This window comes from Passer domesticus, chromosome 1, assembly GCF_036417665.1.
Source record: "Passer domesticus isolate bPasDom1 chromosome 1, bPasDom1.hap1, whole genome shotgun sequence".
In the NCBI taxonomy this organism is placed as follows: Eukaryota; Metazoa; Chordata; class Aves; order Passeriformes; family Passeridae; genus Passer; species Passer domesticus.
In genome coordinates, this window is record NC_087474.1 from 156,982,757 (window position 1) to 156,997,420 (window position 14,664).

Genomic DNA, 14,664 nt, shown 5'->3' on the forward strand with positions numbered 1-14,664 from the left:
TAGTTCTTTTTCATCTCCTTAAATACTCTCCCAACCTCACACTACCTTAAATCAGTGGATTTTCTGAGTTCTCATTTAGTTGTTCTATCCAGTGACTCATGACAGATCTTTCTCCCAAGCACTCTTTCTCCCTCTTCCTGAGCCCAGCTGAAACTTTTTGCCTCCTCAGCAAACATTCAAGGTGAGGGCAGGTTGGATGGAGCTCTGAGCAACCTGGTCTCACTGAAGATGTCCTTGCCCAGGTCAAGAGCGTTGGAATGAGATGATCTTCAAGGTCGCCTTCCAACCCAAACCATTCTATGGTTCCATGAAAAATTCTCATCCTTCCCGAAGATGAATGGATCAATGGATCTGTTATTCAGAGCAGGAAAAGTGCTCCCTTTTATCTGTTCTGTCCAAGCTTCCTTCAGTGGTCCCCAGGCCCTGGGCTGGAACAGAGAACACACTGCAATTTCTCCGTGCCATCAGGGCTTGGTAAAGACTCTGAAGGTCAAGAAGGTAGCCCTGTTTTTAGCCACTCTTCCCAGTGCAGGGCCATAAAATGACATCTACTTGTGGCTCTCCCATCTCAATTATGCAAGAGGAAGAGGGTCCATGTGTACAGGTGAGGAAGGCAGAGGTGTAGCCCTGGCTCACTTTACCCTATAAAATGTCTCTGGCCCTTTGGGGGATTTCTTTGAATTACTACTATGAAAGAGTCACTATGTTGAATTTTGCTGTGGATGTTCTTTTAAGTAACAATTCACTGAAGGCGGTCACGCACAAGGAGCAGTTTTTGCCATGCTGTTCACATGAGAGGAGGGCTGCAAATCTGTAACAATTCCAAGACCTAATGAGATTGGCAATATATAACAAAGACACTGAAATTTCAGTCATTAAGAATCACCAGAGGTCCCCCATAAAAGTTCTTCCCTGCAATCTACAAAATTCATTCATTAAATGATCTGGCTGTGAATGAAGTCTGTCCTTTACAATGCAGCTGCAGCAGTGAAGTAAACATTGCAATTTTAGGAACTGGGAAGTGGCTCAGTTAAAAATGCAGTGCCTGATTCAAAGCCTGTCATAGCCATATCTATCAGTTCTGGTGGCCTTTGGATCAGGCTGTTATCAGGAACACAGAGATTACGATGACAAGGATTAGTGACTGGATTGTAAGGAGTCAGAGTTCCCTGTGGTTTCACAGGCTCTCTTTGTGTCCTCTGCTTCCGCCAGCTGTGTGCATTTGCAGAGTCACTGAAGTGTTTGTGGACCATGGACTCAGTCGGCCGAGTGCAAGAGGAAGCTGAGCTCGGGTTACTGGGTGAATGCACCTGTGTCCTTAGAGCAGTAGCTCGGGAAAATGATGGAGGAGGGAACCTTCCCCGTGCAGCTCTCATTTTACTCTTTGTACCTTCCTGCCATTGATGTTCAAAGGAGTGCAACCTCTGTTGGATACACTCGGGCAGGGCTCACACGGTTCGGCGCGTTCCTTTCGCCAGGCAGTGTTTGTGCAGAGGCAGGTGGAACAGGGGACTGGTGCTTTAATTCTTGCCTCCACCCCCCCTGTGCCTGCAACATGACAGTCCTCTTGAAAGTAATCAGCAGCGACAGAAAACATGCACAAAGAGTCTCATTGACTTAGGGAGAGGGTGCTTGTGTGAAGCAACTTCACACGTGGGGGGAAAAAAAAGAACAGAATCAGACCTACACTTCATATTTTTCCCACACTTGTTTCTTTTCACAGGGAATTCGCTAATATTAAATCCACCTAGGTGGCAGGAATGTGAGCATCTGGTCCAACCTAAATAGTCTCTTCTGTTCTATTTTTATCCTCGTGTATCATTTTTATTCTGCAGAGCCTGTGCGTGGCAGAAAGGGTGAGTTCACTTCTCAGTGTACAAGCCAAAGATCTCTTCCAGAACTGCTGTGAGGGATTTGGAAGATATTTCACTCCAGCACAGAATTTATATATAGGCACAAAGCTTTCATTAAACATGAGCAGCCACGGGGACAGCATCAGTCACTGACGGTAATGTATGCACGTCTTGTAGGCACACTATAGAGGAGTGAGCTGCTTGGAGGAATTAATGCAGCAAAGGTGTTGGATGTGGATGCATTTCTTACTGAATCGACTCCATCTAAGTTTCCTGAGCCACTGTGACTTCCAGGTCTATTTGTAGATTACCAAATGCTCACAGTGTGACTGTCACTTTTGCATTTACTGCAGCTGATGCCTCAATGTGATATTTAATGCATATTTTAAGTGAATAATTCCCATACCAAACCTGCCCCTGATGAAGAATAAGGTTTTTTTGCAGAAAACCTTTGTGAGGTAAAAAGGAAGAGCCCTGAATAGGTACAGCCCTGACCATTGTCACCAGAGGTAACTGAGCTGCAAAGATGCAGAGCTCTGGGAGAGACATCTTCCTGCAGCAATGGGTACTGTATTTTGGTGCAACAATTTCTGAATGAAGTGGTGGAAAATGTGCATTTCATTAAAACCACCACTGAAGAAGGAAAGCAGTTGCTGAGGGGGCTTGCTAGCTAGTGCAATAAGCTGCAACTGTTACTAATGGAATGCCACAGTAAAGGCAAAATAGGAGCTGTCATGTATATTTACTGTGGAATTGTCCTTTTCTGTCCAGAAAAAAAATTGCTTAGAATATTTAGAATAATGCTGAATGAAATGTGAATGAAATTTTCTGGTTTATCTTACTTCTCTCTTTTGACTGTCTGAGAAGCAGGATCCAGCTTTTATCTCCTTGGAATAAATGTATACTCATCTTTTTTATTTGGAAGAGATTGGGTAGGGTCTTCCACACCTCCTTCTATTTTCCTTTTCCTATTTGAGGACACATGAATACACTCACCCTCCAGTTACCTCCATCATTTTCACAGTGCATTTTCTTTTAACTTATTTTTTCTGGCCCATTCATTGTTTATGACCCATTCATTGTTTATGACCTGACTGCCTCCCACTAATGGAAACACTTTTCCCTTACTGGGAGGAATGGGGTACCCAGCTGCAACCTTAGCCTAGATCTGACAAACTTCAGTGGCACCTGGTGTGGTGTCCTCACTGCTCCACTTGCAGCTCTTGCCATGCTGCCTCAGTGGCCTGAATATTCCAACATAATCCCTGAATATTCCAGTTGTGGATGCTGCTTTGAACTCTATCTAGGATGTCTTAGGGCCAACCAAGCCAATCTGTTGTAGAGCAAGTGGAAGAAAAGCTTCTCCCCTCATCTCCAGAGACATGATGGAAGTGTCAGCTTTATCTCTACAAATTCAGACAGTGGTTGGACTGACTAGCAATTAAAAAGCTGGTGCTCAACATTGTTATAACTGTATCTGACTGTGTTGAAATGGAAGTAAGACCATAGCAGCAGCTTAAACCTCAGCTAATTTGATTACATTTAGCTGTGCCAGGGTCTCTTATGGGTGTTTTCCAAAATAAATTCCAACCTGTATATACACAAAAAGCTGAACTGTTTCTTTGAAAAGAAGATTATAGTGTAACTGGTAGAGATCAGGCAGGATATTTACTGCAGTGGAAACCTTTCCTGAGAAACTCAGAGTCAGGGCAAAGGCAGTACCAGCTCATGGAGACAATTTCCCACCACCTCAATATTATCACTTAGTTTGAAACTGGAGGAGGGAAGGATAGTGAGCCTTTAATAACTGCCCAGATCTAAAACCAATTTCAGTGCTCAAGACAGCTTGTAAACACACAATATGCTTTAAAAAGGATTGATGCTGAGCAAAGCGAGGTGCACATTTTCCTGCTGTTGAAGTCAAACAAAGCTCTAAAACAACTTCCATTTTTGATGGTGTGTAAATGGCTACATTATTAAGAACCTTCCTCTGTCTGAAGATGAGAGATTTGCTTCTTAGCTCTCTTACACACATTTAAATCAGGAATATCCCACTGAGAATTGACCTGGTATACATTTGTTATGAGAAAAGAATAAAAAAATAAGTCCTATATAAAAAAATGCTTACAAGGATATAAATTATGATGATTTACACTTTTGGGCCAGGAGTTGAGATTCCTTTTAAAACCACAATTGATTGATGAAGCCTCACAACATGCCTGTGATTCAGTAAGTACTCCACTCAGTTTGCAGATGGTTGCTCTGAAGCACAGCATTGTTATATGGTTACAAGCCCAACAAATGAGTTAGTGGCAAAGCATGAACCAAATGCAGATTACTAAATCCTGATTATTACAGAGCAGTGCTTTGGGACAGCATTTCTTCCTTGTGGCTGCTCACAACACAGCAAGAATTTCTGTGGTTTTCTGTCTCTTGGCTACAAAAGTTGACATCTTAGCATGGTACTGCTGCCTCTATGTCTTCATGGTGTCACATCTCATCATCCTGAGACTCATGGCTTTTCTTGACAATCCACAATACCCCCAGGGTCCAATACTGGGCCTGATATTTTTGAACTTAGGTCTAAAATACTTGGATAAGGGGCAGATGCCTCCTCAGCAAGTTTGCTGATGACACAAAGCTGGGAGCAGTGGCCAATACCCCAGAGAGCTGTGCAGCCGTGCAGAAGGACCTCATTAGGTGGGAGAGATGGACAGGGAAGAACTGTCTGAAATTCAACAGAGGTAAATGGATCCTGCACCTGGGAAGGAATAATCAGGCAGCAGCACAGGCTGAGAGCTGATCTGATGGAAAGCCACTGTGTAGAGAAGGACCTGGGAGTCCTGGTGGACAACAGGCTGTCCCTGAGCCAGCTGTCCTTGGCCAAGAAAGCCAATGGGATCCTGGGGTGCAATGGGAAGATCATTGCCAGCAGATTAAGGGAGGTGATCCTGTCCCTCTACTCAGACCTAGTGAGGCACATTCAGAGTGCTGTGTCCAGTTCTGGTCTGCTCAGGGCAAGAGAGACATGGAGCTCCTGGATCTGGGCCACTGGAGGACAACAAAATATGATTAAAGGACTGGAGCATCTCTCTTATGAGGAAAGGCTGAGGGAGCCAGGGCTGTTCAGTTTCAAGAAGATACAACTGAGAAGGGACCTCATCCCTGTCTGTCAGTGTCTGCAGGGAGGGCTCAGAGCAGGGACCAGGCTCTGCTGGGTGTGCCCAGCAATGGAACAAGAGGAACGGGCAGGAACTGATGCCCAGGAAGTTCCTGGACATGAGGAATAATTTCTTCCCTGTGCAGTGACCAAGCACTGAGCAGATTGCCCAGAGAGGGTGTGAGGTCTTCCTCAGTGGATGTTCCAGAACTGTCTGGACACAATCCTGTGCCTGTGCTCTGGGATGGCCCTGCTGGAGCAGGGAGGTTGGACCAAGTGACTCCACTGTGCTCCCTTCCAGCCTGACCCATTCTGTGATTCTGTGAGGATTCTGTGATTCTGTGTAATGCATCTAAGTCACTGAAGTAGAAGTTTAAAAAGTGTGTTTACTAGAAGGTTTAGAGATGCTCAACTAGCAACCCTGAAGGGCCAGTCAAGAAAAGGGATGGCTGCCACTGATGGCTCACACTATAGATGTGCAAGACAAAAAAGACCAGTGATAAGGCCAGAATGCACAAAGAGAGTGAAAAGAATTGACAGCAAAGTCATCATGCAGGGGATCTAACCTATATGGAGGAAAAAGCTGACTGGAATGAAGATGTAGGAGACTGAGGAAAGAAGTGAACAGAGAAATTGGATGCTGAGGATGTGGGGCTAGGAGGGAGATGGTACAATCAGTCATTTGACACTGGGCAGAAAAAGATTGTGGTCAGAACTCAGAAAATGTTTATCAATGTCCACTTCAGCTGTGTCTGCAGCTTTTCCAGCTGTCTGGAGACTCTGGATGAATCCTCTTGGCATTTTTTCTTGAAGGCAACAAAGTAGAGGAGGAACAGATAGCACCCACATTTTATTTTCCTCAGGGGGACAGGCAGTCTGTCATGCAATGTTCCAAACCTAGGGGATGTTTGGGAGAGGCACATTATGTCCAGTGAAGTTATCACTGGCCTGATACTGGCATAATAAAGTGGACACTCAGACCTGAACTCTGTGCTGAACTGTGTGCCTTGAAGATTTCTGAGCACATTTCTTGCTAAGGCTTTTCTCTTGCATGGACATCACACTGCAGAGACTTTTGCCTGTGCTTGCACGTCAAGAGAAGATATGTGAGAAGAAAAAAAAGAGCCAGATCTCCACCAGCTCTTCAGTTTCCTATTCCCAGACTGCCTTAGTGCAGCTGAAGAACCCTTGTGTGTTCCAATGTCTGAGGGCATTAAAGCTAAAACATCTCCCTGCCATCCTCCTGAAAAGACACTTTAGGAGGGAAACTTGCTGTTTAAAAAGACATTCCCTGACATTAATTTTATGTCTGCAGTGGGTTCCTTTCTCTGCTGCTAAACTATGGTGGAAAGACATCTTTGCAAGTGTCTGCAGATGCCTGCCTGTGAAGCAGAGCTTAGCAGAAGCTGAGTGGCTTTTCCCCACCAGCAAAGCAAGATGTCTGGCTGCAGCACACAGCTTCTGCTGGATAGCCACACTGCTTTTAGGACATGGTGCCAGCTTAGCTAGACAGTGGCTGCCCACACCTCCTCACACCCCGGGGCAATGCTGCTTGGACAGTGACAAGCTGGGTAGTGGTGGCCAAGCAGCGTGACTGATGCTGGCCCTGGTTCTCCAGTGTGTGCTCAGGGCACTGCTGGGCTCTTCCCCACTGAACCTGCTCTAAAGCCACATTAAATAACCCACAAGAGTTGCAGGTCAAAAGTTTATGAGACAATGGCAAATGATATTTCTGGCCTGCTGAGTCGTGAAAAGGAGATGGGGAAGGAGGGGCTCGGGACTTTTTGGTTTTCTCTGAAGATCATGCCTTGGCAAGGTTAAATAATTCTGGCAGATTGAAAAGACCCATTGGGCAGATTGGAAAGTCTTGCAAAGGCCTTTTTTGAGCAGACTGAAAAGGCAGAAATCTGAGCTCTGAATATGAAGCTGCTTGATAGCTTCATAAGACCACTTACTATCAATCTCATCCTCTTAGCACAGCAGAGGATGAGACAGCAGGGCACATGATTGAATGTTTTTCATTTTTGTGAAATAAACTGCACTCCACTCCCTACTGCAGCAAGTGTCAGGTGTGCAAGATAAAACTGGGGCTGAGGTACGCTCCAGACCGTGGCACATTCTACATTTCAAATATACACAGCACCATCCCTACACAAGACTGAATTCATCACACTTTCCAGCACACTGCTAAGTAAAACAGAAGACTGATACACTACTAATAGTTAAGGCTTCTTATAGCAGCCTCATCTGTTATCACATCCTCCGCCATCGTTCAACTTCTCCTCCCACCTCGCAGTTACTCTGGCCCTCGTACTCTGTTTATCTTGCTCTTCCTCTCCTGACTCCATGCCTCTTTCCATGCTTCTCACTTGCCTGGATTCAGTTTGCCTGCTGGCCCCTGGTGCCACCAGCTCACACAAATCCTCAGGGAAAATCATTTCTCTCATGACACAGGACAAGAGCTCAGGACCACCTTCATGAGGTGCCAGCAGAAGTCTGTGCTCCTGGCTCTGTAGCATGGGACAGCTCTGCACTCCTCTGGGCTACAGCTTCTGCACTTATGGGAAGAAGAACCTTACTCAGGGCTTGACTCTCTGTGTGTCTTGAAATCTGGAAAATCAAAGCCTGGGTTTGGTGGAAATGGCTGGTTTCACTGGCAGTTTGCATGAGCAGAGACTGAGAATGAAGGAAAAGACATTTAGGATTTAGCCCAAAGCATCTATTATGAATATGTCATTAAATCCATCCTAGCACAACTTCTGCAGTTAAGGAATAGAGTAGGAGCTTCAGGCCTGACCTGGAGCTGAATCTAGGGGATCTGAGGAGAGAGGGAGAATTTAATTCTATGTAAGATCACTATTAACTGACACACTGTCATGATGCTTTAGAGAAGAGAGAGGGGATGATTACAGAGGGAGAGCAGGAGCCACAAAATAGCACTTTTGTTTTTCAAAACCTTCACATAGCTTGGCAGAACAAATGACAACAGAAGTTAAAACAACACTTTTCAATTTTCCATTCTTTATTTCCACATGATTCTTCTGTGGAGCTGCAATTAGGATATTTATTTCCCTGTCTTGTGCTTGTTCAACACAGAATGTCAAATGGTTCAGTAACAGATAGAAAAGCATGGCTCTTATCTCCCTATAAATATGAGTGCATCTCTGCAGGACTAAATCCAGGTATTCATGATGCTCATAGTCACCATTACCCTATTACCCAATTGCCTTGCATTAATGGATTTCTCCTTGCATCACTTGACTGAGGAGAAATTCAGTGCTGAATTACTACCTTCATCTTCCAGACTGAAAACTACATCTTAGAGAAATTACAGCATTGACCGGGTGCCCACAAGAAACCTGTGCAGATCAGAAACCTCAACCAAAAGCAATGCAGACACAAAGGCCAAATTTGCTCCCCCAGGTACCTGTCCAGAACTTATGGGAACCAGATTTCCTTGAGACTGTTCCCCAGTCAGGCCCACACAAACAAGATTTCAAACCACTACATCATAAACTCAAAGCCAAACCAAAATCTTTATCTGACAGAAACTGGAAAAAATGCAGCTTCAAAGCTGCCAACAGTGTCAATTATACCTGCTGGGAATTTGACCCAATCCATTCACTGCATCCAATTATGCAAACAATAAACCACTGAAATTGTCACATATTATATACCTTTAATGGAAGATCAAAGCAGTCCTCTAGAATGTAAGATCTTGGGGAATTTCTCTCTGCTGGATTGGGAACAACAAAAATTCTTAATGTGAGGCAAGCATTCTCTTTTTGCAACATTGCTAGTAAATTTATTAGAAACAGGGAATTTCTTTTGTAAGGAAACATGTCCTCATGAGAAATTTCTGATGAAGAAACTGTCCTCCAGCTCTGAATTCCCATCAGATACCATTCAGGATCTCCTGATTAGCAGGAACTTTTCCAGACTCATGTTAGGTCTGTCTAGGGAATGGCAGCACCAAGCCCCAGCTCTTGGGGTTGGTAGGTGTGGACACAGCTCACTGCAGTCAATTTACTTTTTGATAAAGACAAAAAATGGTTCAAAAGAAAGACTATTGGAAAATCTTATGGCTCTACCATAAGGTATATAAAGCACAAGTTCATCCACCTTCAAACATAGCCAGGCTTCTCACAGCCCCATGTCCATCCAAGCTCTAAATGAGCACCAAACAGGGAGTGACTGACACCCCTGCCAAGTCTGGGCACCAAAAATTTGGCTTCAGTGAGACCAGTGTTAAAATTTCTATGTCACAAGTTCACTTAGGGAATTCAGATGATTCATAGAAAGTCCACTCACCTCATAAAGGGCTAAAGCAGACAAAGAACTCAGCCTGTGGAGGAGGAGGTACTTTGGTGCCACAATGCTTTGCAACTGCAGTGCTTTGGTAATTCTGCCCTGCTTCTGGTATGGAAGAGATTGTACAATCCTATTTTCCTTTCTCTCTTAGAAACCTGTTCTCTGCTAGCTTTGTTGGAAGCCTGTTGTAGCTGTTAGCCTGTCACAGTGAAAGTATGGCTTTATTTATTTAAACAAACCAACAAACAAAAAGACAGTCTGTGTGCCTGCTTCTCTTCCTGTAGGAATTTGATCAAATTTAGCTTTACAAATGCAGAAATAATTCCATTCAGAAGCGAATCCAGAGATATTGTTGTCTGTATGATATCCAATGCTTTGCTTCAGAACTGCAGGAAACAGAGACTCCATTTTTCAGCACTGAGATTCTTCCTACTAAAAAAGCACATGGAACCTTTTCACTAAACTTCTCATATTCTCCCAGCCTGAAGGTTTTTCCAGCTCTCTCTAGCTCCAGGTCATGTCCTTCTAGTGTCTTGTCAGCTTTCAGATTGTCTCACCTTTTCATTCCTATTTTCCTTTGCATTCACTCATTATCTCTCCCTTCATTCTCAGCAATCTAGTCCTTAGTTAAAGTAAATGTCAACTTTTCTCTCTACTGGCATGAAATGATATTTTAACATTTATGCTCTTGCTTTTCCTCAACTCATAATTAAAATGATCAAATTAGCTATTTCATTAAAGTCAATGGCCAGACTGCTAACAGAGCCCCTCTTTTAGTATAATTTAACAACAACATACAGTGCAATGAAGGTGCCTAGCACTTGACATATGCCAGCTGGAATAGTTACCAGTTAGCTCTCAACCTAACTGAAATAATTTGTCACTACTGAGCCAGCAAAGAATGCTTTACTCTGGTTGCTGCAGTTTAGTATCTGGGGCCAAGAATTCTAGTGCCCCCATTCAACAACATCACACATTAATTTGTCTTAGCTCCTGTTCCAGATGCCTGAATTCATCACAACAACTGATAAGAGCCAAGATTGTTTTAACCCACCTTCATGCCCTCCTGGTCTGCGTGGTGGCCCTATCTCTGCTCTCAGTGTTGGTTAAAAGAGATTCAAGGCCAATAATGGAGATCCCACTGTCCATGAAGGGCCAGCACCCAGCCCTGCTCTGCCTGTGGCCTCCTTTTCCCTGTGAGAGACCCATCACAGATCCCTAATGCATGATCTGGATAGAGCAGTTCATTTAAAATCACTTATTGACTCGGTGCCTTGGAGAGATCCATGAGGGTTACAGAAAGATGCTAAAACAGCTGTTCTTTAATGAGAATGGGTCTGATTAGTGACACACATGTGCCAAAAATTTCCTTGAAGGGCTAGGTTAGTACACACAGGAGAATAAGGGCTTTGGTATTTAACAGGCTTTTTTAATCTTTGCCTATGCAGAAATGAATCACTTGATAACTTGTTTTTCCAGAAATTAACATCTCAGTACTGATAGCAATAACTGAACTGAGTGTGCTTTCTGAGGCATTCAGTGTCCTTTTCTGAGCGTGCCCCATAAAGGGTAAAACTTATTTTACACCAACAAGTCTGAATATTAATGACCATACTGAGGTCTTGCTGTTCCCAGTGTGGGAAAGGGGAGCTGGGACAGAGAGCTGAGAAGTCCCTTGGACAGCTAAACTTGGTATTGAGCTGCCTTCAGGAGGATGGAAAACTACCACCCCAGTGCCCTGCAGCAGCATTAGCAAGCCCTGTCCCTCAGGGCTCCAGCATCAGCCAGCAGGCAGAGTGCTCTGCACCACTGGCACCATTAAAGCCCATAACTCTGTAACTGTATATCCCCAAAGTCTGTGCTAATCTCATCTGAAAAATCCTCCTTGGCAATTACAAGCATTGTAGGGACTACAGTAAACCACTCTGAAATTACCCTGCTATCACATTGCCTGTGCTATGGCCTGTGGAGATTTCCCACGGAACAAAGGCGCTGCAGTTTCAGGGGGACAGGGTGGGCTTTTGCTTCTTTGTCTATGATGGTGTATATGGGAATCTTTTAATGCCATGGAAGTATTGGAAACTGCAGAAAGTCAAGGATATTTGAGACAGGTTCTGTGAGGAGCAGTAGTGGCTTTGGGGTGAGGGTGTTTTGGAGAGGAGAAGAACTTTGCTGCAACAAGCAGTTTTAGAGATGTAGAAACTATACCATGCATTAAATATGTCTGTTTACTCTCTTTAATGTTTTCATGACATCTGTGTTGATGAATTTTGCCATTGGAAGCTAGGATAATATCCCAATGATTAATTTTAGAAGTAGCTCTCGTTGTGACATAATTTTATCTAGACAGGTATTGCTTCCAGTATTTCATGTTTGCCCTTACTAAGGCCAAAGACTTCATTAACTCCTGGTGTGTGCTTATAGAAATGATAGAGACAGATTCTTTTCCGGGGTGCAGAGTGAAAAAATGAGCAGCATCAGACACAGTTTGCAGTAAGGAAAAATTCTGCTGTTTGCAAGGAAGCATTTTTCACAATGTCCAGCTAAGAACTAGAATGGGTTGTCCAGGCAGGCTGTGATTTCTCCATTCTTAGAGAGAACCCTCAAGCAAACTGACCCAGATGTGAAATGAGTCTTTCGTAGAACAGGAGGTTGAACTAGAGGCCTCCAGAGGTACTTCCTAATCTACAGTAATCCCTGATTCAAAAATATATTTATAAGAAAAATGTACTGTCCAGAGTGTTCAGGCAAAGAACAATACTAATTTTAAATGGCATAGAAGGTGGATCTAAAGGCTTCTATACTTGAGCTCATGATTTTCTTCAGCCTTTGAGATGAAGAGTTACCAGGTTCCTTGTGAATAATGTCTTTTGGAAGGCAACATGTAATGTACTTCAAAAAGCTTAGACAACAAAATATAATTGAATCAGTCAGCAGACAGACTTGGAATTTGGTTTCAGAGCTGTTTTTCCAGAAGACTTTTCTCTTGGATTTCCTGCCAACCAATGGTGAAAAAGAAACAATACACATAACATATGTGTGTAGGCAAAGCTGCTTGACCTTAGTCAATCATACATTCATAGAAAACAGTTCATGATAGACACAGTGGCAGAAATTGTTCATCTTCAGCACATAATTTTAGTCCTAAACTATTAATCAACAATTTGTATAGAAAATTTAAAAAAAAAAGAGAAAGGAACATTTATCAGAGAAATTATTGATGGCAATTTACTCTCCCAAAAGGGCCTGTTCTATATCCTCCATTAATGTTACCCCACCTCAGAGCCTGGGGAAAGGAAGGCTGATGTATATCAGCCAGGCTACTATGTCAGCTGTCACTCAACAAATGAGGAAATCATTGTATTTGCAAACTCTGCAAGCAGATCACTGTAAGCAATCTTCAAGAACATGCACTTTGAATTCACTCTCAAGTAACTGTTGGCGTGTTGGCAAATAGAACTGGCATGGTTTAATTTAAAGTTTGATTTATCATTGCTTTGATTGTGGACACGCATGTTTGCCTTTTATTTTTTAAAATAAAAAGCTAAAGTGTTTGCTTTTTACTTAAGTCTGCACAAATATTTATAATGGCATCGTTAGGTCATTAAGGCATAAATAACAACTAAGTTCAGACAAAAACTATAAACAAGTCCGGATTTGCACTTCAAAAGCACCTGTTCTATCTAAGCCATGATTACATGAGGATTTTGCCTCACTCTGCCTTCCTCCAAAACTTGATTCTATGATTCTAATGTTGGCAGAAAACGAAGTGTTACTCTGGGACACATAGGTCGCACTGTGATTTAAAGGAGAGCTGAAAACACAGTTAAAGAAGAAGACACTCAATAAAATTTCTTCATTGGATAGATGGATAAGACAAATGTCTGGATGTGAACTCCTTTCAACAGAATTTCCTCACAGGATCCTGTTATTCCTGAGCTTCGTGACATTATTGAACAGGGATGAGACTACTCACAATCTGAACATCAGGGTCTTTGAATATGCCTTGAGCTGAGCTCCAAAAATTTCAGCAAAGCATTAATCTATTGGATTGTGTATTCACAATTCTGCCAAGAATTCTGAAGGGCTTGCAGTGCAGTTTCTATGATTTCCAATTCAAGCAGAAGTAAGCAGTGCTCTGAGAGCTGATCTGGTACTCCTGAGCTGCATTTCTCACCAGTGGATCATTGTTATCCTGTGTTAGCACCTTCTGCTCACATTCCATGTTCAGCCTCTCTCTCTCACAGTAGAGCCCTGCACAAGTCCACTTCTTTTCAGGAGGCAGCAGCTTTTTCAGGTGGGACCCAAATTTTCTGCTGCACATTATGCCATTCCAGACATTGGCCAAAAGAGTATTCCTAGGAAATAACTGAGTCAGCATGTGCTGACATTTGCCTATCTTCTGTGACTTTTCATCCAGAAATTCCTCAGACAGGCATTGTGTGTACGCATGTAATAATCCTCAGCACGTTTTCTTCTATGAATCTGCCTAATCACTTCTTGAACCCACATAAACTTATAACAGCGTCCCATGGGAAGAAATTTCACAGCCTAATTATACATTACACAAGGGACAGTATCCTCCTGTTTCTGGCTCTGAACTGTAGCCTGGTAGTTTCATTATTATCCCCTACTTCTGGTATTGAAAGAGAACATGAAGTAAACTATAATTTTCTCCATACCACTCAGGTTTTAAAAGGCCTCTTTAAAATTCCTCCTCTGCTATTCACTTTTAAGGGAGAAGATTCTTAGTCTTTGAATCATCCCTCACACAGTTATCCCTTGCTGTGTCACCTTTTTCCACGAAATTCAGGCCTACTGCACCTTTTTGAGAAAGATGGGGGACAGCTCCATACAGTCATCAGGATCTAAGTAATGTGGGGTCACACAGGTACAATGGAGTTCTCTTTTATGATGTCAGCTTGTTTTTCCAACACCTGATTTGTATTTTTGACCCTTGTGGAGCAGCACAATTATGTTTTCATGCAAAGTATTCCTCTACTCTCAAAATGTTCTAAGTAACAATAACCACGTTATTGTGCTCTGCACGCACTCAAACACTTTTGTATCTCTTTTTGTCTAAGCCCTGCAAACTTTCCTTCACTTAGTTATCCTAATCCTAACCCAGTGGTTATTCCTGCATGTTGATTCCCCCTAATCATAGAATCACTGAATGGTTTGGGTTAGAAAGGATGTTAAAGATCATCCAGTTCCAACGCCCCTGCCATGGGCAGGGACACCTTCCCCTATCCCAGGTTTCTTAGAGTCCCATCCACCCTGGCCTTGGACACTTCCATGGATGGGGCAGTCACAGCTTCTCTGGGAAATCTGTGCCAGGGC

At 43.1% G+C, this 14,664-nt stretch overlaps 1 long non-coding RNA gene across 1 annotated transcript; it reads right to left on the reverse strand.

Moving 5' to 3' along the window:
- Positions 1–13,362: 13,362 nt before the first annotated feature.
- On the reverse strand, positions 13,363–14,289 carry LOC135290212 (uncharacterized). Its single transcript, XR_010352911.1, has 2 exons — positions 14,119–14,289; positions 13,363–13,682 (listed from the first exon to the last, which is right to left on the reverse strand). It is a non-coding gene; the product is annotated as an uncharacterized LOC135290212 (long non-coding RNA).
- Between the last annotated feature and the right edge of the window lie 375 nt (positions 14,290–14,664).